Below are 8,433 nucleotides of genomic sequence, written 5' to 3'. Positions count from 1 at the left end.
CTGATTCTGCCGGATATACGTAAAGAGTTTCAAGTGTACTGCGATGCCTCTCGCCTAGGACATGGGAGTGTGCTTATGCAAGACAGAAGAGTTGTTTCGTATGCCTCACGACAACTAAAACCGCACGAATTGAATTATGCCACACATGATTTGGAGTTATCAGTTGTAGTGCATGCGCTCAAGACTTGGAGACATTACCTTATTGGAAATCGTTGTGATGTGTACACGGATCATAAGAGTTTGAAGTACATTTTCACACAGAAGGAGTTGAACCTTAGGCAGAGGAGATGGTTGGAGCTTATAAAAGATTATGATATGAAGCTTCATTATCATCCAGGCAAGGCCAATGTCGTAGCCAACGCTTTGAGCCGGAAGAGTTATGCTAATACCCTAATAAGCACAAGATTGCCAAAGGAGTTAGCAGGTTCTCAGGGAACTTCGATTGGAGATTGTTCCTAGAGGTTTTGTTGCAACAATGGAGGTTCAGTCTACATTGTTAGGAAAGATTCGAGAAGCTCAGGAGGATGACAAAGAGATTACTGAGATAAAGGAGAGAATGGGCAAAGGAAAGGCCAAAGGTTTTCGTGAGGATGAGCACGACACCTTATGGTTTGAGGACCGTATTTATGTGCCCAATAACACAGAGATCAGGAAGTTAATACTTCAGGAGGCTCATGACTCACCATACTCGATACACCCCGGAAACACCAAGATGTATTTGGATCTGAAGGAGCGTTTCTGGTGGACTGGTATGAAGAAAGATATTGCCGAGTATGTAGGCGTATGTGATGTATGTCAGAGAGTGAAGGTTGAACATCAAAAGCCAGCAGGATTGTTACAACCTATGCCGATACCCGAATGGAAGTGGGATAAACTTGGCATGGATTTTATCACCGGATTACCCAGGAGCAAATCAGGATATGATTCTATATGGGTAGTAGTTGATCGCTTGACCAAAGTGGCTCACTTTATCCCAGTGAAAACCACCTATACAAGTGCGAAGTTGGCCAAGATATACATGACCAGGATTGTATGTCTGCATGGAGTTTCAAGGACCATAGTATCAGATAGAGGAACACAGTTTACCTCAAAGTTTTGGCATCAACTACACCAGACTTTGGAAACAAGGTTGGAGTTCAGTACAACATTCCACCCGCAGACGGATGGCCAGACCGAGAGAGTCAACCAGATTCTGGAGGATATGTTGAAGGGCCTGTGCGCTAGATTATGGATCTAGTTGGGATGACAATTTGCCCTACACGGAGTTCTCATACAACAATAGCTATCAAGCCAGTTTAAAGATAGCACCGTTCGAAGCCCTGTATGGACGAAGGTGCAGAACACCGTTGTTATGGGATGAAGTTGGAGACCGTCCGTTGTTTGGACCAGATTTGATCAAGGAGTCTGAAGAAAAGGTTAAGTTGATTGGAGATAGACTGAAGATAGCTCAATCCAGGCAAAAGAGTTATGCAGACTCGAAACGCAAGGAAATAACCTATGAAATTGGAGATAGAGCATATCTACGAGTGTCACCCTTGAGAGGAGTGAAACGTTTTGGAGTTAAGGGAAAATTAGCCCCAAGATTTGTAGGACCGTACCGAATTTTGGAACATATGAGAGAAGTTGCCTACAAGTTGGAGTTATCTGAAGGACTGTCAGGAGTTCATGATGTGTTTCATGTTTCTCAGTTGAAGAAGTGTCATGCTGAGATGGCCGATATACCACTAAAAGATACGGTGCCCTTGGAGACAATTCAATTGGACAATGATCTGACCTATGAGGAGAAGCCAGTCAGGATTCTTGAAATTGCCAGCCGAGTCACCCGCAGCAAGGTTATCAAGTTTTGCAAAGTTCAGTGGAGTCACCATACCGTGGATGAAGCCACCTGGGAACGAGAGGATGATCTTCGCAAAGACCACCCGCACCTATTTTCTAGCCAACCCGAATCTCGAGGGCGAGATTCAACTTAAGGAGGGTAGGTTTGTAACATCCCAAATTTTCAATTTGAAATGTTATACATAGATCATTCATGCATATCATATTTTATTGCATTTTGTTTCGCGATCCTCGAAATCCTAAGCAACTCAAGGACCCTCGGAGAGAGAGTTGGGGATTTCCCTGTTTTCATATTTGAGTTTTATCAAATATTGAAATGAGGATTTTTGGTTTTAATTATTTTTCTCTCCGAAAATATTTCATATTAAAATATATGAGAGGAGATAATATGACTTCTCCAAAATAAATGAAATATTGGAGAAAAAATATTAAAATCAAATATTTGATTTTATTCGGAGTTTATTGCTATTTTATTTGAATTAGAAAAATTGCATGTTTTTTCAAAGTTGCACTTTAGGGTCAAGAAAATGTTCATCTCGTTCTAAATATTTTATTCAGAGGGTGAAAATTTGTTTTGGCATTTTTTTATTTTTTTATAGGATTTTTTTAGTTTCGGCGAAAAAAAAGTTTCCTCCACTGAATGGGCCGAAGCCCAAGTCAGCCGGCCCACCTCCCCGCGCCGTCTCCTTTGAGGAGAACGGGAGCGTGCCGCCGCCCGCGAGGCCGAGTTCAGCCGGGACTCTCCTTCCCCGCACTGCTTGCCCCCTCGCCCAAGCAAGCACCCCCCTCCTATAAGTACCCCGCCTCCGCCCTGATTTCCGCCACCACCGCCGCACCCCGCCGCAAACTGGATCCGCCCCGCGCCGCCCCGCCTTTGTCGCGCCGCCGCCGCCCGTTTTCGCGTCGCCGCCGTCGAGCGCCGCTGCCGCGCCGCCCCTGCCACCCGCGCCGCCCACCGCCGCAGCCCCGCCTCGCCGGAGTCGCCGCCCCGCCTCGCCGGACCTCGTCGGAGGTAAAGCCGCCGTTCGTTTTTTTAAAAGAACCAATCTGGTTTTTTTAGGAAACCCTAAGTTTTTTTGAATAGAACAGTTCGTCGGTTTTTCCCGATTTAGTTATTTAGCGGATGTTCGTTCGTACGTTCGTTTTAACGAACGATATTCACTCGTTAGCCGCGGACAGCGAACGTTCGTTCGTTAGCCTGTTCGTCAGTTTTTCTTTTTCTCGGATTTTCCGTGATTATTTTCGATCGCGATTTTTGATCCGATTTTCGTTTTAGTTTATCTTTTTGCTCGTTTGTCGGAATCAGGCGATTCAAGCGCCTAGATCTTCGTCTCGAAACCCTCTTTCTGTTTAATCAACTTGAACAAGGTTTTGATACTGTAAAATTTGACTTTAGTCCAGAATAGTAAACGGACCTTGTTTCTTTCGCAGTTTGAGTTTCGTTGCCCCGTTTGATTTGATTCTTTTTGCAAACCGGGGTTCTTAAGTTGAACTTTCTGGTTAGACCTTCTTATTTGAGCTTTATCCATGCTTCTTTGCTTGATTGCTTATGTATGCTATTGCTTGCTTGCGATAGAACACCCGGAGTGCGAAGCGTGCTACTTCGAATCTTTAGGTTTTGCGGATCATTAGCAAGGCAAGTAACACTTTGATCATACCCCTTTACCACCCAGTTTTTATGCATTAGCTCCAATCCTCAAACATTGCATGATTAGGATGTGATTAACTTGTGGGTTGGGAAGTAGTTAATGAGGTAGAACCTATTGCCATGTTATTATCAAACCCTTGGGAGTTACTTCTATGTATTGCTTATATTGCTATGCTAAGCTCGTAGACGTGGTTTGGGTGAGTGAAATCATGACAAATGTGAGATTGTTAATTAATGGTTCAACTTAAGGTGGCAACTTGAATACACATCTGGGTGGATTGTTTGTCGGGCACCTGGAGAATCCAATGTTGTCCTAGGATATCCCCGAGTACCTGTGTGATAATCCTAAGGTCCGCCACCAGGCTCAAAGGGAACTGAGATATTTCATGCTAGAAACTTCCGTGTGCAGCCACATGCTATTATGGGCTCTAGCATAGCTGAGTAAGTTACATGAGCTCTCGGAGAGGTGGATCAGCAGGTAGAGGGATGTAGGTTGGTATGGTCTGCCTGGAGTAAAGAGTAAATGTTTCTGAAAGACTGTGTCTCGGTCATCCATTTCTCAAACACCCCGTAGTGCGAGAAATCCAACGGAGGAGATCGGGTGTCGGTGTCAAAACCGGCGGATCTCGGGTAGGGTTTCCCGAACTGTGCGTCTAGGCGGATGGTAACAGGAGGCGGGGGATGCGATGTTTACCCAGGTTCCGGCCCTCTTGATGGAGGTAATACCCTACGTCCTGCTTGATTGTTCTTGATAATATGAGTAGTACAAGAGTTGATCTACCACGAGATCGAAGAGGCTAAACCCTAGAAGCTAGCCTATGGTATGATTGTATATCCTCTCTACGGACTAAACCCTCCGGTTTATATAGACACCGGAGGGGGCTAGGGTTACACGGAGTCGGTTACAAGGAAGGAGATCTACATATCTGAATTGCCAAGCTTGCCTTCCACGCCAAGGAGAGTCCCATCCGGACACGGGACGAATTCTTCAATCTTGTATCTTCATAGTCCGACAGTCCAGCCAAAGGATATAGTCTGGCCGTCCGGATACCCCCTAATCTAGGACCCCCTCAGTAGCCCCTGAACCAGGCTTCAATGACGACGAGTCCGGCGCGCAGATTGTCTTCGGCATTGCAAGGCGGGTTCTTCTTCGAACTCTAAGTACCTGTTAAATAGTGTCCGACTTCTCGCAAATGTTGCGCTTCTTGGCTTTTGCATCCAATAATGGCCATCTTCCACGTGTCAAGCGAATGTGAGGAGCCAGGGTGTTTTTACATTTACCACCCCATCTATGTGAATGAACTGTCTATTAAAGAGACGAGGATCCTCAGATCCAAACCACACCATCCTCCCTCAGCGAGCATTCATCGGTGCGCGCCCGAAAAAATCCATCCCAACATGGCCGGCCGGCGCAGCTCCTCCTCTCGCTCCCGCAGCCCCAAGCCCGGAGACTGGGAGAAGTGTTCCGTCCCGCACAGCTAATTAGTGAAGCTACATATCCAGGGATTCCTCCCTCCAGCGTATATGGTCCCGGTTCGAGCCGGGCTTGCCACCTATAATGGCGGGGAGCAAGCAGAGAGCTTTCCCAACCCCTCTAAGGGAGAGTGGGTATGCCTTGTCCCTTATTTGTTAAGGGGACTCGGATTTCCAATCCATCCATTTCTCCGAGGGCTCCTGGAGTTCTACAGCCTCCAGTTGCACAACCTCAACCCTGCCTCCATACTGCACATCGCTGGTTACGTAGCCCTTTGCGAGCTGTTTCTGGGTTGCGAAGCTCATTTCGCGCTGTGGAAGAAGTTGTTCTGCCTTGTGCCCCGTACACAGAGGGGATCAATATATCAAGTGTGCGGAGCCGAAGTATGGCGCATCGCCGGGACAGGATACCTATCCGGTACCTCGAAGAAGACGTCCGAGGACTGGCCTTCGGAGTGGTTTTATATGGAGGATGTTCCTCTCCCGGATCCTATCCAGATTGGTCTTCCTGAGTTCGACAACGCCCCTCTGAAGAAACGCCTAAGCTGGCGCCCACGGAGCCCACAGGAGGAAGATGATAGAGACGTATTTTATCTGATGGGCCGGATAAAGTTGCTGGCCAAATCAGGACTGACCATAACCGAGGTTATGGCAATATGCATTATGCGGGGGGTGCAGCCACTTCAATATCGAGGCCACCCCATGTGGCACTTCAACGGGGAAGATGATGCCACTCGCTGTGGGCGCAAGGGACCGGACTCAGTTGCTGCTCTAGCAAATATTCTATCTGATCTGTATAAGGGGGAAGAAGAGGAGTTCCTCCGCGTCAAGCCACGGGATGGATTCTCCATGAACAACCCTCGAAGCTGGGTGAGCTTCCGCTCTTTTTACTTCCATCCTACCCTTGTTTTCGTGATAAATATTTACCTTGCCGTTTCATCGCAGGAACCGCGTAAGGCGGTAGGGGAGATCAATAGCCCACCTCCACAACCGGAGGATCCTGAGTGGGTCCTCGACCCCGGCCTGAAAGAGGATCCGGACATATTCGTGGAGCTGATTGATAGGATTTTCTATCAGCTAAGCTGTGATGACGCCATGGTGGCCGTTATAGCCGACTACCCTGGGCTACTCCCAGCCTTGCAGGTAAATGAGACCAGAGTCCCAACCTTTGAAAAGGATTTCCTTTTATGCACTTCACCTACCATATACAAACGGTGTTTTATAGGGAAGGCCCTCGGGACGCCATGCCAAGCCCACGACGACTCGCCAACAAGGGGTTTCAAAGCCGGACAGGCTAAAAAGGAAGGCGGTCCGGACGGAGACGCCGGCGCAGAGGTATGATGCAACACCTCACTCCGTGGTTGTCGTCTTTAAAAACATAATAACACCCGTGTTTCCTAGAAGGAAGAACGCTTGCCGGACAATATCCGGAGAGGTCACCGATCACGCCTCTACTAGTCGGGCTCCAGGGCCAGACACAGAGGCGAAAGCTAACACGAGGTACACACCGGATGCTCCTTCTACAGAGGATGCGGATAAGATATCCGCTACGAATTCTGAAGTGGAGAGCGCCATGAATCACAGGCGTCGCCGAGCCGTACTCCGTGACGCTAGTTTCTCCCGAGAGGCGTTTGATGCATTCAACTCGGGAGATGCGTACATCCGTGCTGCTCAAAATGGTCTCGCCAGAGCCACGGACCAGTATGTAAAGGATGTATGGGTAAGAAAATTTGATGAGTATATATATCAGTAGCCCCTGAGACTTGAAACAGTTGGCACAACTGATTTAAGGATCATTTATTGTGCAGGTTCTTACAGAGAAGAATACTCGACTGTCACAGGAGCTGGAGGAATGCAAGACCCAACTTCGGGCCGCCGTTGCCGCATTGAAGGAACCTGAAGAGTCCCCAGTTGGTAACATTTGTTTCAAAGAATGATAGGTACCATATAGTGTGCGGCATGGCTGCAGATCTAACAATAGATATTGCAGATGACTCCGGAGAGAATCCGGAGGACTAGCATGTCGTACGACAGCTAAAGGCTGGCAAACGCGTGCTGAATAAGGTCATGCGGGAGAAAAACAATCTCCAAGACACCAATACCAAGCTGAGCGTGGAACTGAAAGATGTTCGAGCCCAGCTTGCGGACTCCGTGAAGGAGAATAAGCGGCTTCGACGCGACATTTTCAGTAAGTGCTTGAACGAACCCTTAAAAGAGTGCGGCAGAGAAGCCGGCTAACAGAGTTATGTCTGCAGGTATGCTGACGGGTCGTCCCGCGGAGGAGATGCCCGGGTCTGCGGGTGATCTTCTACCCGAGCTCTCACAACTGCACGAACAAGTTCGGCAGGTGATGCAAGGTATTGCCCAGGCCTTGTGGCCATCCGTCTTCCTGCCAGCAGGCATTGGAGAGCTTGCGGAGAAGCTCAAGGGAGCACGGCAACGCTTCCGATTATGGAAGATATCGGCCTGCCGTCAAGGTGCCAGGGAAGCCTGGGCCATGGTGAAGACGCGGTATACCAAGGCTGACCCAAACCACATGGCCGAGGTCGGACCTGTGGGGCCCAATGGGAAAGAGATCCCCGTTAGCTTAGTGTATGGGCAAGTAGAATTAGCCATAAAGTATTCCCAACAGGATTGTAGGCTAGACAGCCTGTTGGATGATATAGAAGAGGAATTTAGTCAGTCTACATGACTATGTAATTAAAGTGACATGTATAATGCCTTCTAGCCGGATTGTAAATCATTTGTCATGGCGGACCTTTTCGCTTCAACCTCGGGACCCGATAGTCCGGAGTGTATCCGAATACCCGCTCGGTTATATAAGAACCGGGGTATGCGTGGAAACCAGTCGTAGGGGTCATTAGTGATTGAACAGACAAGTACCCAACTAGTTATGTTATATTACATGGGTAGCAAGAAACATCTTCCAGGGAGAATAGTTCCGTTAAGGGTTCCTTTCCCTGGGTACGCATGCCCTAAAGTGCAAGTCCGGACTGCGAGAGGAGACGCAGGCAAAAACATCTGGGGGGCACATATGGAAAATAAATAAAAATCATCTTTTGTTCACCGACCGAATATTCCCTTAAGAACGCTAGCTTTCGGCTTCACCCAGTCTAAGGTACACATCCGACAGACCCGGCAGTAACAATCGCAGAGGTGCTCCCCTTATGCCCTAGCCGAATTAACGGGAACGTAGGGCATAAATACAAGAGCCAAGCAACCCAGCTTGGCCAAAACTTAAGTCATATCGATGCATATAATGGCGAAGAAAAGGTACATGTGGAAGAATAACACATGTGCATGGCATGAAGCCCGGATAAATAATTAAGCTTCTGTGTAAGAAGCCCCCAGGTATAATGAGCGCGGTTAGCGCGTCAATAGTGTGCAAGCAAGGCACAAGTTGGCCCTTGAAGGCCTTGAGAAAGAATAAAAGAAAGAAAGAGAAAAAAGACAGATAATGTATATGCAAAAAATGG

This window comes from Triticum urartu, chromosome 6, assembly GCF_003073215.2.
Source record: "Triticum urartu cultivar G1812 chromosome 6, Tu2.1, whole genome shotgun sequence".
Classification (NCBI taxonomy): Eukaryota; Viridiplantae; Streptophyta; class Magnoliopsida; order Poales; family Poaceae; genus Triticum; species Triticum urartu.
Note: the sequence above shows the minus strand (reverse complement) of the source record.